At 49.6% G+C, this 19,655-nt stretch overlaps 1 protein-coding gene across 1 annotated transcript in view; it reads right to left on the reverse strand.

Moving 5' to 3' along the window:
* The window catches only part of LOC146805187 (uncharacterized), a 450,239-nt gene that overhangs the window by 21,203 nt on the left and 409,381 nt on the right, over positions 1-19,655 (reverse strand). The window lies entirely within an intron of this gene.

Consider the following 19,655-nt stretch of genomic DNA (forward strand, 5'->3'; position numbering starts at 1 on the left):
GAGTAGTAGAGAGTGAGTAGTAGAGAGTAGAGAGCAGTAGAGAGTGAGTAGTATAGAGTAGTAGAGAGTGAGGAGTAGAGAGTGAGGAGTAGAGAGTAGTAGAGAGCGAGTAGTAGAGAGAGGTAGAGAGGCAGAGAGGTAGATAGAGAAAGGCTTTGAAGATGAAACCAGAGACGGCAATAATCATGCTGTTCTTTTGAGATCTACCAATACATCCAAAATGGCGGACAATACACCACAGCTGACACGGGTTAGGCGGAGGGTCGAACCCTTCACCCTGCATACACACAGCAAAAGCGACCTTTCTTTCTCTTACATGACTACCACGCAGGTTTGGATGGCAGGTCTCAAGAGTCGCCTTGTCCCCCAACCCCACTGTTCATTCAGCACACTTAAATGTGAGGGATTTATTCAAAAGCATGAATGCCCTGGGGGCGTCGCCACTCACAGAAACTCTTCACCGCCTGACAGGAGTAATAATTACAGTTAGGGCTGCTCGGGTAGTTCAAATGCTGGTTCCATATGTGACTGGCTCCTGATCAACCTATGAAATATATCACCTCATCTACATGCGCAAGTTCACCTATACCAATAAAGCCATGGCACCTGTGCAGGCTTCATCAACTTGGCACATGCTGGGACGGTAGATGGCAGTCAGGTCTAACCCAAGACAGGACCTCACTTCAAGCACATGCCTCCCCTCCGTAACCTGCAGGAGCACTGATACGCCCATTACCCGGCTGTTATGCTGTGCAGCATGTGTATAGTGCTTACTACCCATGTGTGAGGCTTTACAGCGCTTACCGCACGGGCAGCAAGCTACACCGTAGGGAGTGTGTTTGTTTTGGGCCTGGGTGAGAAGTGTTTTGATGTCGTGTGTGAGGATTACTGAGGTGAGGTTACGGGACGGGGCACCTGACGGTCCCTAGTGTCACCTCCGAAATCACTCTGACCTTCCGCCAGACTTCAGAGGCCTTGCACAGCCTTGCTTTGAGATCAAGAGCCTTAAAGACTTTAAAAAAATGCCTGCCAGTTGTGATGCTAAGACCTTTAGCAATAAGGTCACCCAAGTGATCCAATACTCCAAAAAGAAGTAGTCACCCTTACCTGATAATAAAAAAAAAACAAGCTGAAAGACACGCCGTGCGCGTGCCCATGTGCTATCCGGGCCCAAGCTGATGCAGACGCCATTAGGCGAGACCTAAAAAAAAAACTAACATGGTGGCAAAAAATTTGAGGTCACATATTTGGGGCAATCTAACTGCAATCCAGAAGCCACAAAGGATGCTGACATTGGGCCTTTCTCTTCTTCTCTTAATCACTTGTCTGAAGAGCATTGTCAAGAAGCTCAAAGCGCCAATGTAAGCATGACTGAGAAGCCCTTTCCTATTTTTTCAATCTTTAATAAAGGGGCATCCCCTCCCACTGGTGTTGTTGTCCCCCTAGATGATCATTCTAGTGTTCATTCAAATAGGGCTTCCACAAGTGGTGTTTCTTCTGTGAAAAGGGCCCCCTCTGGATGTAATAGTGTAAAACGCCTGAAGGAAATAAGGAAAGAACCCGGTTCATTATAAATTTAAGTCTAAAAAAATAAAAATTTTAAAACGTTTTACAAGAGTTCCCCCCTTATTCCGTGACCTAAAGCAGAAGTGTCAAAGAATGCCCCCTTAAATCTAGAACCGGAGTCTGATTCTTCAGAAATAATTAGTAGGCATTCTTTCTCTGATATAATAGAAGTACCAATTTTGAATTGCCATCAGCAGGAGAAGGGGTTAACTCCGGATATGGGGGTACCTGTTTATAGTAGAAGGGTCAGCACAAAAGTGGGTTTAGTGAAAGAGGATATCAGGTTGGGATCTGCAGATGTCAACTTGTTGAGCATTGGAAAAGAAGGTCACGAGCCCCCCATGAAGTTGAGAGGCTCCCCAAAAGATCTTCATGAGTCTCCCCCTGTGGGGTATTGTCTCCATGCACTGTTCCTAAGTTTGACAGAATCCTAAATGGGGCGGCTTCTCAATTTTTTCCATCAGCACAGCCAGCCCTTTCGGGGGCTGGCCCAAAACATAACATAATAATAATTCTAGTGGAGGACCAGAGTTTGACAACATCTCTAATTCCTTGAATTTTATTTCTTTGTTTGATAATGAATTGGGCCCACTGAATAGAAGGTTCATTCTACCTCTCTTAACTAGAAATTGTGGCCCAGCGTCTTTTAACAAGCAGAGATATTGATTATATGTATCTGGGTATCCTTGCCCCCCTTCTGAGTTCTAGGGTCACATTTAGCTTGAGAATTGTTGCAATGCTGATCCTAGGCAATGGAGATCACTTCTGGAAAAAAAGCATTGATGTATTTCCATTTGAGATGATTACAGCTCCTAAGCTTGCTAGCCTTTGTTTGGGCCCTCAGGAGTCTACTCAAGATCCACACAGTAGAAGGGGGACTGCAAATTTGAAGGACGTCCCAATCTCTATTGGTAGAGACACAGGGAGCACAGTGATAAACATTGTGGGATATCAGGACCCATGGGCCAGGGAATCTGGGAACGGTGAAGAGTTAGCACATTGGAGTTGGGCAGCAGGCATCGTGAATGCTTCAAAAAGGATTACTAAACTTCTAATGTTGAGAGGTAGCCCCTTGGGTAAAATTATTTCTTCTAATATGGCTGGCCTGGGACAGTCTAATTCTAAATTGAATGTTATAATAAGCGCTTTAGTCCATTGATACTTAGCTGCAGGGAACTTGGATTTTTTCAGATTTTAAATAGGAGAATTACTTTGAGTTTTCCTGTGCGGCAAAATTATCTCAGTAAAAGGCCACGCCAGTGTTGGTATAGCTTTTCTACTCAATAGTGGCATAAATTTGAATCCTAAGGTGTTTCTTCATTTCTCAAAACTCTGCATCTGCATAAAGTTAGCCTTGTTCAATGCAATAGGAGGACCGTATTCATCCTTCCTGTTAGTAAATGTTTATATCCCTCCTGGGAAGTCTCACAATATCTTAGTTGACTCTATGCTCTCTTTTGTCCAAAATATCAGTGCTTCAGAAGACAGCTCGTTGATTGTTATTGTAGGGGATTTAAATACCAAAATCTCGAACTGTGCCTCTATGACTTTTGGAAATTTGAGTTGGATGATATATGGAGCTCCCTGAAGTCAACCGATCAGATCAGATAGACGGAGTTTACGTTTCCTGGAATGCCTGAGATCTAACTAATTAATTGCTCTGAATGGCAGGTTTCTAGAGGACTCCAGAGACTCCTTTACTTTTTATTCCTCTTGAGGGCAATCATTAATTGATTATTTGGTGGTATCTTACCAAATGTTTGGTGTTTGTACCCAATTTGAGGTATTGAGGAGAGATTTGAGCGATCACAGCATCCTCTCTGGGGTTATTGACTTAGAGTTTAAGGCGCTCAACTACTGGAACTCCAGAAAAAGACACTGCAGTCTATGACAAAATAAATGGCTGCACTTTTTGGTCAAGTAATAATATACTGAACTGGGCCTCTCATATTAAAACAGCAACTTTAGGCCCCCTTGTTACCACATCAGATAACCCTATCCCTGTGGTTTGAATAGCAGTTGTCTCTTTTTCGAACCTTTGGGAGCAAAAATAGAAGTACTAATCTTAAGTCCCCTGTGACTATCTCTTGGGTGGTAAAAAAGGTAAACCGTGATATTAACTCCCCAGTGAGAAAACAATTTAAGTTGCTGTCATTAATGAGGCAAAGGGAAATTAACCTGTTGAAGTGTGCAAGAACTAGATTGAAGATGGCTAAACAAAGAAAGGAGAATGGTCAGAAATTAATTAAGTTGAGAAGCAGTCCTGTCTTGTGGATGTCCACACTTGGATGGGAGAGTCCTCCCTCAAACTAAACGGCTCAAAGACGGAATTACTGCTGCTGGGGAGTAAATCTACCCTCCTTCCCCCACTCAGCTGGCCTGGTTGTATGGGTGAACCTCCTGCCCCCAAGGAAGCTATTAAGAGCCTTGGAGTCTGGTTAGAACCGGACCTGTCACTCCGTACCCACGCCAAGAAAACAGCAGGAGTGTGTTATGCCTTACTTAGGTCGGCTCGGAAAATCTTCCCTCTTCTTCCGTTAACATCAAGGAAGTTGCTGATTCAGGGTCTCATAACATCTCGACTTGACTATAGCAATGCTATTTTCTTGGGCGCCCCTGAATCTACCTTTAAGATCCTGCAACAGGTCCAAAACGCGGCGGCAAGGCTGCTCATGGACATCCCGAGGATGCAATCTGCGAAGCCGGCACTAAAGGCATTGCATTGGCTCCCTGTGCGGGAGAGAGTGACTTTTAAGGCACTTTGCTTGGCTCATAAAATCCTTTTAGGGAAAGGCCCCCTCATCCTAAAGAATCTTGTCACGGCTTACAAAGCAAGCAGAACGCTGCGCTCAGAGAGGCAACACCTCCTATTTGTCCCTAGAGTAAAAAAGGCCCGCACTGGGGGAAGAAGATTCTCCTTTAATACAGCAAAGCTCTGGAACTCGCTCCCGCTTAAACTACGCGCTGAGACCTGTACATTGCGCTTCCGCAAAGGTCTTAAAACCTTTTTATTCCCTGGATAACGTGTCATTGCTGTTCTCCATCTTGGATTGGATGTTTGTCGGGAAGCGCCGGGATGCCCAAGGGTAGCTGCGCGCTATATAAGATTTTAAATAATAATAATAATAATAAGCTGCTTCATCTTGTGATTCATGTAAATACTGGTCTTTAATAGCCCAATATTGTGATTCCAAAATAAGGGTGTGGCCATTCATATATCCGATGAAGAGTGGACTCAATATATTTCGCATATACACTTTCAATTCTAGCTGTAGCACTCAGATGGAGTTTAACATTGGGACAGCTTCTTTGAATTTATATGGTCCTCCCTCTTGTGAGAAGATGAGAGGGTTTCATTAGGTCAGAAGGTCCTCTGGGGCAATGGCCAGTACAAACTCCGATATTCCTGACTAAACATGAAGTTACTGTGTGGGCTGTTTGAAGATTGTTACCTTACTGGGGTTATACCGTACTCCAGGAAGGGAAGTGTTGTTGTTCATTTATATAAAAAGGGTCCCAAAACCTCTCCTGCCAGTTTTAGGCAGATGTCATTACTGGATGTTATTGGGAAATTGTTCGCCAAGAGGATACTTCTTCAGCTTTAGCATTGGGCTTGTAGTAATAATATTGTTCCAGTTGAGCAGGCCAGCTTTCGCAAGAACTGTGGAACTTCAGATAATGTTACAGCCCTTCAAACTTCAATAGAAAACTACCTTGTTGGTAAAGGCATGAAGTGCCTGAGTGGTTATCTCCCAGGTTGGGTACAGTGATAGTTTCCGACACGTCTTCTGTTCTTTGACAGTCTCTCCTCTGCAAATGTATGATGGAGGTTGCAGCATACCAGTTCCAGGGACCAATGCACAGCATCTCGGGCTTTTGCAACCTCTCAGACCGTGTGATTCCATTAGGAGTAGCATGTTTACCTGCGCCAGCGATGAGTCTTCCTCTTATGTTAGCTGCTACACAGCACCATCTTGCAGTGGATGGCATAGACACAGGCATACTTCGAGTTGATAGTGTCTTTGGCGGCAGTTCTCGACCAGAACTGAGTGAAGAGATCAAGAGAATTTCTCACACTAAGGGTCGCCAATGCTTTCGCTCTCTAACACAGTCTGCTTTCTCTGAGTGTTCCTCCTGCTGAGAACATGCTGGGTTTCTCATCCTGGATAGGCTTTACTCCAACAGGGCAAGGCACACTCCTTTTCCTTCTAAGAAGGATGGCTTCTGGGCACTAGACATCACCTGAGCTCTGTCACCAGAAAGTGAACACTTCAAGTTCTGTCTACTTCCCTCTAGGAGACTGGCCGTCACCCAGACACCAGCCCTGGTTGTGCAGCAGCTTTTTGAGTCCCCATAAAGAGCAATCCTTGTGGGTTTATTTGGATCTCACTTTTGTACACATTTTCTAGACAAGGGGTTTGGATCCACTGTCGCAAACTTGAAAAATATTTTGGGGTGATTTGGTCCAAATCTAGATCAATGAAGGGAACTCAGGACCCACCCTAGACCTCCCATCTTTCTATCTTGCTATCCAATAAATGTCTGTATTTATTCCTGGCAAAAGACCCCTGCTAAAAAAATAGAGTCGTAATAAGGAGGTCACTTAACTTTTATTTCTGGTCAGTAAATTTGATGAAATGGTCAAAACCTTTGACCGGATTTAGAAAAGAAAATGGCTACTATTGTCCCTAATGAGTTACGAAGGTCCCTTTCCTCCAGCCGTGTTAAATATATAAATGTAAGCACCGTAAGGAATGAGGGTCCCAGGGGCATAGCTTCCATTGGTGCAGAAGATGCAGTGGCACCAGGGCTCAGAGTGCTAACAGACCCTTTGAACCCCGTATATTTCCTTGAAATAGGGCCCATGACACACTGGCTATGGCACAGGAGGGTCCATAAAATTAGAATGGCGATTGTGGGATTTCAGGGGTCCATAAAATTAAAATGGCGATTGTGGGATTTCATTCCCTAAAACCATTTTCCAATGGCGTTAGGGACTATTTATATTTTATTTCATAGCTTAGTTATGGTTTAATACAACAACATAAACCTGTTTATGTACAAGTCAATGCATTAATAAATATACATACATAATAAATACATTTCATCCACCATCTCTTGCTATTTAGCGCCGGTTTGCGTGATGATAATTCATGAAACTCTACCAAGTATTTACATATTGAGTAAACAGTGAAATAAAAAACGCATCAGGCCTGTGAAGGGATTCTGTGATGAGTGTCTGTCTAGTCACGCCGCACATTTCACAGAGCGACTGACGTCAATACCATTGTTACATAGGAAGCAGCAGCCGTTGTAACGTAGCGACAACCGGGATGCCCCACAATCCTATCACGCTTCAAACCGCTAGATTTACAGTTGAAGAACACTGAGTAGGGTTGAAAGTACGCCGGATTATCCACCAAAGAGCCGCAGTGACGTGTTCATCAGCGTTATCACAAGATCTGTTAAGGTAACCGCAACTATGAGGCTTTTGTGAGGCAATCTAAGCCACTTGCGCAAAAATAGCATAATGGGGAACTCGGGTTGCCTCTTTGCTGTAAAAATATATGTGCCACAGGCGCACAACACCCATTGGGCTCACCAGGCTTCAGCCCCAACCCCCCCCCCCCCCCCCCCCCTCCCCCCTCATGTGTGTCAGCCCGGGCTGAAACAGCCTCGGGGGCTGGCGTCAGTCTAATTGCAGCCGGACCCGAGTACTTCACAGGTCCTTAAAAGACCATTCACTCGTTAATGAGGCTTTTGTTGTGTTTTCACCCCTTCTTACAGCCACTCTGCCTATGGCTGGAAGACTTAGCCCCCCCAAAATCTTTTTCAGCCCCCCCCCCCCCCCCCCCGAAATATGGCTCTAGTTGCCCGCCTGATGTACCATACTACCATAAATATATGTGGACCTCACAGGACTCAGCAGGGACGAAAGAGATGTAATGTGCTCAATGGGGGCAAGGGGTGGCAGGCAGGATGTGCTGGGGCCGTATCACGAAGGGTGTTTCTGGCAGAGTGCAGAGCCGAGTGCCCGTTTTATGCGCTTGCAGGGCGTAAAGTGAATTAATATTTTTATCCGATTTTTCTGAGGTAGTGTTTTACTTTCAGAAATCATAGTTCGGAAACGGCAATTTTTTTTTCTATTTCTGAGCTGTGCGGTCTGAAAATAAAGTACTAATGGCCAGATGTATCAACGCTTTTGGTGATTGCAAACGGGCCGCTTCGCAGAATCGGCCCGTTTCCGAACGCAAAAATGTGTTTTGCAATGTATGAAAGATTTTGAATTTGCAATATGGGTAATCTCAATTATTTGGTTGGGGGTCATTTGCAAATTCCTAGAAAAATTCATTTTTAAGCATTTTTCTAAGTGCCATGTGGCGTACTATGTGCACCACATGTGCACACATGCATATCTTAGGGGTACAACATGGTGTCCTTTTGGCACCCTTGAAATTGCATGCGCAATTTGCGAGTACCTATAGGGTACTCGCAAATTGTGCATGCAATTCCCATTCATTCCTACGTGCCTCTAGGCCGATAGAAATGAATGGGAAGCCATTCCTTATTTGCGACTCGCAAATAAGGAATGCGTAGGAATCACAATTTTATTTGCGAAACCTACATACATTGCATTTTGCGAGTCCATAATAGCAAATCGGTAAAATTTGCTATAAAGGACTCGCAAAATACAATGATTATACATCTGGCCCTAAGGGCCAGATCTTGGACCATTGGCATTAAGTCGCAATTTGCAAGTCGCTAATGCCAATGTACTACATGCGATTCCCAATGGGGTCGCAAATTGCATGCCTCCTCAATATTCATGAGGCACCCACACTTTGCGATCCCGTTTGCAATGGCTGGCCCTCCCAGGTATGGTGGCCTGCTGGGCTCAGCAGACAATGCCTGGATCTGCTTTTAAATAAAGGTGTTTTAAAAAAAGAAAAATGAAACTTTTTGTTTCATTTTTTAAGGTCAGGTAGTTGCCCCTGGGACCACTGCCTGCCCCTAAAATATATTTTCCCCTGCATTCACAAAGGGGAAGGGGTGCTTTACCACCCTCTTGAAGAGGGAAGTAAATTTCGAGTGTTTTGCGACCGCAATTGCGATTGCAAAACATTCTTACATAGGGTAGCGAGTCGCTATTAGGAAGGGACGCCCTTGGAACGCCCCTTCCTAAAAGAGAGTCGCAAATCCTAATAGATTGCAACTCGATAAATAGGGTTTGGACATGGCCCATTGGTATTTTAGCATGCGCATGCATAAATGGGGCGTACATCTGGCCCCTACCTCTGAGAAATGCCGGTTCAAATGGATCCACTATATACGCCCTGCAAGAGTGTAAAACTCTAAGGGCCAGATGTACGACCCACCAATTTGCGATTCTCAAATTGCGTTGCATTTGCGACTCGCATTTTGCGACTTACAAATTAGGATGTATAACAATGTTCCAGACAATGTTTGCGATTCCCAATGGGGTCGCATATTGCATGCCTCATGAATATTCATGAGGCTGTCGCAATTTGTGACCCCATTGGGAATGGCTAGCACTCCCAGGGATGGTGGCCTGCTGGGGTCAGTAGACCACCATGTCTGGGACTGCTTTTATATAAAGCAGTCTTTTTTTTTTTTTAATACAGCCCGTTTTCCTTAAAGGAAAACGGGCTGCATTTAAAAAGAAAAATGCAACTTTTCAGTTTCATTTCTTTGAGGGCAGGCAGCGGTCCCTGGGACCACTGCCTGCTTATAAAAATATTTTCTCACATACTCACAAATGGAAAGGGGTCCTCTCTAGACTCCTTCCTGTTTGCGAGTGGTTTACTACCTACTTGCAGTTGGTGGTAAACTGTAAGCATTTTGCGACCGCAAATGCGGTCGCAAAACAATTGCACATGGCATGGTGACTCGCTTTTAGGAAGGGATGCCCCTTGCTAATAGCGGGAGTTGTAAATGCTATTTTGCGAGTCAGTGACTCGCAAAATTGCATATGTACATGCCCTTACCCTTTTTTGTGGTTGCAAACAGGAGGATCTCTTGTTTGCGGCCTCAAAAAAGGGTCGTACATCTGGCCCTTAAACTGTGGTGGGCAAGCAATGCTTCATTGTATGGTTTGTCCACAATCCAAAGTGAATAATTGGGTAAACAGCTGTTTTTAAGTTTACCACTGAAAAATGTTAAGCATCACATCTCAAAGACAGCCGAAGATTCAACTTGGTCTCGCCCTACCCCATGTAAAGGTGTCCCCGTACCCAGTCATCAGTAGAACCCTCACATACATCTCTGTCCTGATTTCCATCATACACTATTCTACTGGGATTGGGAAATTTGCTGAACTTTCACAATGCACTTAAAGAACAAGTTACTTAGCTTCGGTAACGATGTATCTGTAAGAAACATTAGTTAGTTAGATTCCTCACCTTAGAATATCCCCAGGCGTCAGGCTGGATCCGGAAGATTTTTTGTAGCAATACCCCTTGCGTCGCTAGGCGTCGTCTGCGGCTCCGCGTCCGTCGTCGGCGTCGTGCGCCGGGATGACATCGTCGGAGTACTTAGACGCCGCCCTCACGCGCTGACATCAGTTCTTGGACATAGCTTTCCGCGCCAGGGACGCTGAGCCATGCAAGAGACTGACACTGGTGCCAAAAAACTAGGGCCCTGGAGGGAAGATCCTTAATCCTAGATGTCGGTTCGCAGAACGGGGAGGCTGGGTAGGTCGGTGAGGAATCTAACTAACTAATGTTTCTTACAGATACATTGTTACCGAAGGTAAGTAACTTGTTCATCTGAAAGAAACACGTTAGTTAGATTCCTCACCTTAGAATAGATACCCCAGCAATACCAACCCCGGAGGTGGGTCTGCGAACCAAGATCACACCAGAAAGTCCTGGAGAACAGAACGGCCAAAGTGGCCATCTCTCCGGACTTGACTGTCCAGGCAATAATGTCTGGCGAACGTGTGTAGTGAAGCCCACGTCGCCGCCTGACAGATGTCCTGCAAAGGGACTCCCCTTACCAAAGCAGTAGTTGCGGCTGTGGCCCGGGTGGAATGGGCTCTGAGCCCAACAGGAGGGACCTTCTTCGCCAAAGAATAGCAGAGTTTAATACACAACACGACCCACCGCAAGATGGTCCGCTTGTGTACGGCTTTACCCTTCTTAGCCCCTACGTATCCAACAAAAAGTTGGTCGTCCACCCGGAACTTTTTTGTGCGGTCCAAATAAAAAGACAGCGCACGTTTTGGGTCCAGACGGTGGACCCTCTCTTCACCTTTTGAAGGATGCGGAGGCGGGAAGAAGGTGGGCAACGTGACCGATTGCCCGATGTGAAAGAAAGTCACGACTTTAGGAAGGAAAGAAGGACGTGTCTGGAGGACAACCTTATCCGGATGAACCGAAAGGAAGGGAGGTTTGATGGACAGAGCCTGGAGCTCACTCACCCGCCTAGCGGAGGTGATAGCCACCAGGAAAGCCGTTTTCAGAGTCAGAAGACGAATGGGACAGTTGTGAAGGGGCTCAAAGGGAGCGCACATCAGATAAGTGAGAACGAGGTTCAAGTCCCACTGAGGCATTACGAAAGGGATAGGCGGGTACAAATGAGTAATGCCCTTGAAAAAGCATGAAACAATAGGGGACTTGAAAAGAGAAGGCTGATCAGGCAGCCGTAAGAAAGCAGAGATTGCAGCAAGATAACCTTTCAAGGTGCCCAGAGCAGAGCCCTGCTGGGCCAAAGAAAGAAGAAAGAAAGAGGAGAACCTCAGAAAGAGGGGAGGAAAGGGGATCCACAGCCTTTGCTGTGCACCATGCCACAAATTTATTCCACCGGCAGGCGTATACCGTCTTTGTGGAGGGACGCCTGGCTGCCAGAATCACATCACAGACTTCAGGAGGCAAGTCAAATGGCATCAACTGCCGTCGCTCAATCTACACGCATGGAGGTGGAGACTAGACAGGTTCAGGTGGAGGACTGTCCCCTGCTGCTGCGACAGAAGGTCCTCCTGAAGAGGCAGTCGAATCGGGGGATCGATGAACATACTGAGTAGCTCGGGATACCAGTACCTTCGTGCCCAATCCGGAGCCACTAAGATGACTTGGGCCCGGTCGCGCCTGATCTTCTTCAGCACTCTGGGCAGAAGTGGTATGGGCGGAAAGGCGTACAACAGACCGCAACTCCACTCGCGACAAAAAGCGTCTCCGAGCGAGTGCCATCTTGGAAATTCCAACGCGCAGAACTGCTGACATTGCGTGTTCTCTTCGGTGGCGAATAGATCTAACCAAGGCTCTCCCCACTGTAGAAAGAGACCTTGCGCCACGTCCGAGTTCAGACGCCATTCGTGATCCATCATGCACCGGTGGCTGAGTTCGTCCGCTCTGGCGTTCAGAGAGCACGCCAGATGTTGAACCACCAGAGTGATGCCCTGATGTTCCAGCCATGTCCAGAGGCGCAGAGCCTCCTGACAAAGGGCCCACGACCCCACCCCGCCCTGCTTGTTGCAATACCACATGGCGGTGGTGTTGTCCGTGAACACCTGCACAACACTTCCCCGGACAGAGGGAAGGAAGGCTTTCAGTGTAAGTCGGATCGCTCTCAGCTCCAAAAGGTTGATATGGAGCCGAGTCTCCGCCGGAGACCAGAGGCCTCTGATCTCCGCCTCTCCCACATGGCCCCCCATCCCAGGAGGGACGCATCCGTCACTACTACATGCTCCGGTTGGGGTAGGGAGAGGGATCTGCCGCTGACCCAATCGCGATTCGTGAGCCACCACTGCAGCTGTTTCGCAGTGCCCTCCGAGATCAAGACATGGTCGGACAGGTTGCCTCGATGCTGGGCCCACTGAAACTTCAGGTCCCACTGCAGAGCCCGCATCCGCCACCTGGCGTGAGGTACCAACAGGATGCAGGAGGCCATCAGCCCCAGAAGCCGCAGCACCAACCTGACCGAAACCCGGGATAGAGGCCGAAAGATGGGAATCACAGCCTAAATATCCCGGACCCGCTGTTCCGGCGGATAGACCCGGAATAGCGCCGAATCGAGAACCGCTCCGATAAAGAGGAGCTTCTGAGAGGGACTCAGGTGCGACTTCGGCACATTGATGTAGAACCCCAGCGAATGCAGGAGGTCGGCCGTAGTATGGAGGTGGGAGATGACTTACTGGGGCGAGCCCGCCTGCAACGGCCAGTCGTCGAGATAGGGGAAGACTGGAACCCCTGATCTGCGCAGATGAGCTGCGAACACCGCCATCACTTTCGTGAACACCCGAGGGGCACTGGTGAGTCCGAAGGGGAGCACGGTGAACTGAAAGTGCTCCTGACCCACCGTGAACCGCAGGTAACGCCGGTGGGCCGGCAGGACGGGGATGTGGAAATAAGCGTCCTGCAAGTCCAATGCTACCATCCGGTCTCCCGGGTCTAGGGCAGCTAGAACCTGAGCCAACGTTAGCATCTTGAACCGTTCTTTTCGAAGGAAGACGTTCACGCTCCTGAGGTCCAAGATTGGGCGCAGGCCCCCTTTGCCTTCTTGGGAACCAGAAAGTAGTGGGAATCACAACCACGACCTACTTCTGGACCAGGAACGCGCTCGACAGCCCTTTTGGCCAAGAGGGCCGATACTTTCTCCCGTAGAAGATGCAAATGATCCCCCGACATACGGTGGTTTTGTAGTGGCATGGCTGGAGGGGTCGTCTCGAAGGGGAGGGAGAAGCCCCTTCGGACAATTTGCAGCACCCACCTGTCCGACGTGATGGTGCGCCAGTGGAGTAGGTGATGGCGAACTCTGCCGCCCACTGGCGTGGAATGGGCCTGAAACTCGGACTAGGAGGGCTTTGAGGCGGATGCTGCCGGGGTGGATGTGGACTGACCGGCACGTTGTCCTCCAGTTCCGCCTCGGCGGAAGCCACGCCCGCGACCACGTGCAGGTTGGTTCTGCGGCCAGTGGCTGGGCGGACGTGAGGAGGCCCCTTCCTTGCCCACAAAAGGGGCGAAAGGCGGAAGTTGCGGCCGCGGGGCCGAGAGACCCAAGGACTTGGCCGTGGCCCGGGAGTCCTTGAACCGAGCCAGCGCACTGTCCGCCTTCTCACCAAAAAGGCGAGTGCCATCAAAGGGCATGTCCATGAGGGAACTCTGGACATCCCCTGGATCTCAGCCAGGCGTGACGCCGAAGCGCCACCGTGGTGCTCATCGCCCGACCTAGCGAGTCCGTGGTGTAAAGTCCACACCTGATGGCATGCCGTGCTGCATCTCGCCCATCTGCAAGTGCTTGGGTGAGCCGTGTCCGGGCCTCCTCCGGACACAGGGGCAGCACGTCCTCCACCACATCCCACAGAGAGTGGGAATAACGATCCAAAAGGCAAGCGGTATGTAAGGACCGCAGTCCCAAACTCAGGACTGAGAACAGTTTCTTGCCAAACTGTTCGAGGCTCTTGGATTCCCGATCCGGAGGAGCGGACGGGAAGGAGGATTGGGAGGTTGAGGCCTGGATAACCAGGCTCTCGGGGTGGGGTGTTGAAAGAGGAAACTGGGGTCGCCCGGAGCAGGGCGGTGGCGCCAGGCAACGTTCCGGTCCACAGGAGGGACTGTGGAGGGCTTGGACCAAGTGCCCTGTAGAACGTCTATGAGGGCCTCATTAAACTGCAGCAGAGGCTCAGTGGAGCTTGCTGTCGGTTGTAGGATCTCGGTGAGGACGTTCGTCCTCACTGCCACAGCAGACAACTCCAACCCAAGGGCTTCGGCCGCCTTGCGCAGCACCACAGAAAAAGCTGCTCCCTCCTCCGAGGACACAGTCAGAGGAGAGATGAAACCAGCGTCTGGGGAGTTATCCAGACCGCTGGCATCCCCCAATTCCTCTGCCCAGTCCTGGGAAAGTTGGGCCTGTGCGGCCAGAGGGTCCTCAGACCCCTCCCAGTCGCCCTCGTCATCCGATTCCCGATAAACGGGAGGAATGATCGGAGCCGGACGGTAGATGAACCGGTCACCCATCGGCGCCGGCGTCGGACGGCGCCGCACCGACGCCGGGTCCGGACCGGGGCTAAACTGGGGAATGACGGCGTCGGTGGTGGAACCGGTGTCGGTGCCGGCATAGGAGGCGTTGTGAGGTCGACCGGCACCGGCAGAGATCCAGGCCTGGATCTCTTGGGGACCTGCGGTGTCGGGGCCTGAGCCGTCGACGGCGCCGGGGCCAGAGCCGCCGGCATGCGAAGTCGCCCAGTCGAACCTGCGGGGCCCGAAGACGCGCCAGCAGGCGTCGACGGCGGAGCCTGGCTCCTCATGGCCATGAGGAAGGCACTGACCTCCGTCGGAGTCGCGTCAGTATGGGGGCGGACACGACTCCTGTGGCTCCGGCGGAGCCGCGGTGGTGGAACCACTCGGACCCTCAGCCGGATCGCGCGACCGGCGAGGGGAGTCCGAAGAGCGATGTCGTCTCTTGGACTTCTTAGAATGTTTGGAGTGTTTGGACTTACCAGACGACCCAGACGAGCGATGATGATGGCTTCGACTCCGCGACCGGTCCTTGGACCTCCTCCTGGACCAGGACCGAAAGTGGCGCGGAGCCGAGTGCCGAAGCTCGAGTAGCTTACGGGACCGCTCCCGCCTAGCCTTCGACGTCAAGGCCTGGCAATCCAGGCACGACTCCGCGTCGTGGTCGGCTCCCAAACAGTACAGGCACCGGCGATGGTGATCTGTCACCGACATCAAGCGATGACAGGCGTCACAGGCCTTAAAACCAGGCATGCTACCGGCACCATAGTCGAGTCGATGACCAAAAAGGGTTCAAAAAGTTAGTCAAAAAATGACTAGGGGTAAGCTCTCCCGGATCGGCGCTTACTGGCACGGAAAAAGAAGAACTGACGTCAGCGTGCGAGGGCGGCGTCTAAGTACTCTGACGACGTCATCCCGGCACACGACGCTGACGACAGACGCGGAGCCGCAGACGACGCCTAGCGACGCGCACGGGGTATTGCTACAAAAAATCTTCCGGATCCAGCCTGACGCCTGGGGATATTCTAAGGTGAAGAATCTAACTAACGTGTTTCTTTCAGATTCCGACTTATTGTATTGCACTGTATTCCAAGCACAAATATCAACAGAGCTCTCACAACATAATTCTAGCTTCACCTTTGTATGCACTAATAGAAATGATTCAACGTCGATACAGGTAAAAAAATGTGGACTGCGGAATCCCTGCCCATCTTAATCCAACTTCCCACTGCCAGCATTACCTAACCTAGAAACATACTGTTAAGAATGACAAAGCTTGTGTATCTCACTTATGTTTATTTGTTGTTAAAATGTGTTATTTTTTATATGGCGCTTGCCACTATTCATCATCATATTTCTGAATTGCCTGTGCTTCATACATAGGTTTTTAATTATGACCTTTCAACTGCTAATTGCCATGTGGGCCACTGTTAGAAATGGGATCTCTGGTTGGCTAAGGCTTGCGCCAAAGCCAGGCAGAGCCCAACACTCTAGTCAGGGCAAGGGAGTTACACACCAAAGATAACCCCTGCTCACCCCCTTGGTAGCTTGGCACGAGCAGTCAGGCTTATCCCGGTGGCAATGTGTAAGGCATTTCGCACGCACACAGCAACAACATCCCAGGCACACTGCAAAAGGAACTCCACACAAGGTTATATAAAAAAATAGCCTTTGTAGTCTCATAACACATTAGAATAGTACTCACATAATAAACATGGCACCACCTGGCACTAGGTCATATTTAGGCGTGATATACATTCTGCGCCAACCTCACCAGCATAAACACATTATGCAACCCTCTCATAAGTCTAAACGCATTAGACCCAAACCTCCTAAGCATAACTCACATTAGGAGATAATCTCACTGGCATAAACATATTATGCAATAACCTCATAAATCTAAACGCATTAGACAATAACCTCACACATAAACGCATATGCATAAAACAGGGTGCATAAATCATAGTACATGAATCACATTTCCTAGCACCACATAAACCACATTAGGGCCTGGCGCCCTATTACCCTCACAGTCCCCCTGGCCAAGTTGCCTTCTACAAGGGGGCTCAAAGTGCCCTATGTCCACAATGTCAGGGCAGCTGCCAATGTAGCAGAGTCTCAAAGTTCGCCATTGCGCTAGGGCACAGGAGTGCATCTCACTCCTATCTCATCTCTCAATAATACCCCCAAAGAATGAATGGCCTAAACGTTGCAGCTGCCCACTACTTCCTGGGCAGCTGTGAATCAGATAAGGCCTGGCACCACGGTGCCTCTTCTGTCCCTCTCAGGGACTCTCTCACACAAGGTGGCCAAATGGGCATGGGCCCCTCAGGGCCCTACGAACAACTGTGCCCACGTGTCAACTGCCCGCTACTGCGGTGTAGCTGTGACATCACTCCAAAAGGAGGTCCCCGCCACATCTGTGCCCTCTGGACCCCCCTTGGCTCTCAAAGCAAGCCACCATTGTTGGGCGGCCCGCTCTCTTGCGGGACTGCCCAGGCACCAACAATGCGCCTCGCTTTGCCCATACAACTCTGGGGCCCACTGGGGCTCTCTTTCACCAAAGGAACATGCCACCCAAACGTTGGAGCGGCCCGCTGCTAGGCGGGGCCGCTCAGACTCGTAGCACTCACCGGGACAGGCGAAGGCAGGGCTATCCTCTCTCCGCTGAGGACCGGTAGCACTTTGCTTGTTTTCTGCTCGCGGCGTGGGGCCTCCCTTCCCTCCTGGGAGTCCCGTGCTGCCATCGGCGGCCTCTGCCACCTTTTCCCTTCACCTGGGTCCTCTCCTGGGACTCGGGACTGTACCGCGGTGCATGTGGAGGCGAGGTAGGCTCCCGTCCTCCTTTCCTTGCCGGGGTTCCCATCTGCTCACGGGAGACCCAGGCTACAGTGCTCACATCAGTCGGCCGGCCCCCTCCTCACCAGTGGCGTGCGCGGGACTTCCCTCGAAAAACCGGAAGTCCCGCCCGCCATCAGGCACCATGTTGCCTGACTTCCTCCTGGCTGCGGTGGTGATCGTTTTCCCAGCTCAGAGGCGGGGTGGGCACCCGCGAACGCCGAAAACGCGGGGTGGGCATTATTCAACAGCAAAAGCGGCCATGTGGGGTGGCACCCACCACCCAAATAAAATAATAAGCAGGGTGGGCACACGCAACCACGGATCACGGGGAAGTCCCCACGCTAGGGACTCCCTCTCTCTCCCTCAATGCAGCACGGCGCTGCAAAGCCAGTTCGCTCCTTTTCTGGGCAAAATGAGAATCCAGCACAGCGCTCATGAGGCACATAGAGCTCCAGAAGAGTCCTTTTCAAAGATAAAGGGGCAATGCAGGGCCCAGGGAGGCAAGCCCTCCTGGCAGCCTCCCCCTGGGCCCCAGCAGCAGCACACCCCAGTGGGAACAGCACAAATACAGCACACTGGACATTCTCATGGGGTCACAGCCCCTATATTTATATCACTCTTCCCTTTGTGTCACAGCACAGGGTTTGGGGATACCAGTCAGGACTGGTTTAGGGGGGATTTGAAGCACTTTGTTTTGCTCGGCTCCTCTCCCCTTTGTCAGGTGGGGGCTCAGTGATCAGACACACCACAGGGGGTGGAGTCAGGTGTCAGGTGCAGCTCCGCCCTCGCATCTACATGCAGATCTCTCTATTTATCCCTGGGCTGACTCACCCTGTCTCCTGGAGTCACCCACACCTCTCAGCTCCTGTCAATCACAAGCCAGACATGCAATTCACATCAGGCAGGCAGACACACGGCACACAGAAATGCAAACTTCTAAAAGTGGTATTTCTCCACCAGTCACCATAAATCTGCGCACACCATTGCGCAGCATTCATTCTCACGAGATCATACATACTAAACTCGCCCCTGCACTCCTCTCATACCAGAAATTACCATGGATACACATATCACCCATGCATTCCTATGGGAGGGCAGCCCAATCTCACCACATGCACTCAGAGTGCGCACGCACTTTACACTGGGCCACAGTGCTAAGGTGCTCGGAGGCCTAAAATCACTACCACTATGTCAGAGCTTAAGGCAAAAAGTTCAGGGGTGAACCTGCCACAAAGGGCCAAGTCCAACAGCCACTTTCAGTCAGTCCTAGATATGTATGTATCAATAGCCCTTCTTATGCTGTGAAATTTAAGAGTATATTCTATATTCGTAGAAATTAGGCCCAAGTGGGATTTCGATTACACCTGTGCAATTTGCTTAATTTCTGTCATTACACATTTTTTTCCGTAAAATTAAGACATTACACCACATGGTGTAATTGGGGGTCATTTGGCTGTACAGTCCTATCGTGGGAGCAAAGGAACAATGCGGACAGACACAATGCAAGCAGATGCAGTTCGCTGCACTTCTGCATTTTCAGCTATATTTTGGTACAAAAGAAATCAAAATAAAGATGCACTTTGTGCTGAAAAATAGCACACAAAAGCCAGATATAATGTTTGTATAATTTAGTGTTACTACGCAAACAGAAAGTACGAACAGTTTGCATACCCCTACGAACGAAACTAAGGGGCACATGTATCATTCTACAGATAGCAAAGGGGCAGGTTGGCAGAATCTGCCCCTTTGCAAGCGGCATTTTCGCATTTGTGATTCCTATGGGCCTCTAGTTCCATAGGATTGAATGGGAAGCTATTCCTTAATTGCGAATCGCTATTTTTTTTGCAATTCCTACATTCATCAGGAATTGCGATTCCTAAACAGCTATTTCAAAAAAATCGCTATTAGGGAATTGCAATTCCTTATGTTGATGCATGTGCCCCTTACGGCCTAATTTGGATGTCGGTGGGACTGCAACTGACAGGTTGTTAGTGGTGGTCTCACTGGCATCCAGGGCAACAGTCCAACCACCGGATTACAATGAGGGCAGTTGAAGTGTAGTGGTCGCAGAGATAGACCGCCGCCTCTACCGGATCAAGGATCCAATTGGGTGCTTGGCACACGGTGCACTGATGTGCACAAAGTGCTTTTTCATACAGCGGCTTGTGCTGCGGCTCTTTTCCTGGACTACAGCACAAGCCACTGTAGAAAAAGGCATTTTACGACTGCCAGCACGCCCGTCCTATTGTAATCGGGCAGATGGAACCTCTGACA

This window comes from Triturus cristatus, chromosome 8, assembly GCF_964204655.1.
Source record: "Triturus cristatus chromosome 8, aTriCri1.1, whole genome shotgun sequence".
NCBI classification, from domain to species: Eukaryota; Metazoa; Chordata; class Amphibia; order Caudata; family Salamandridae; genus Triturus; species Triturus cristatus.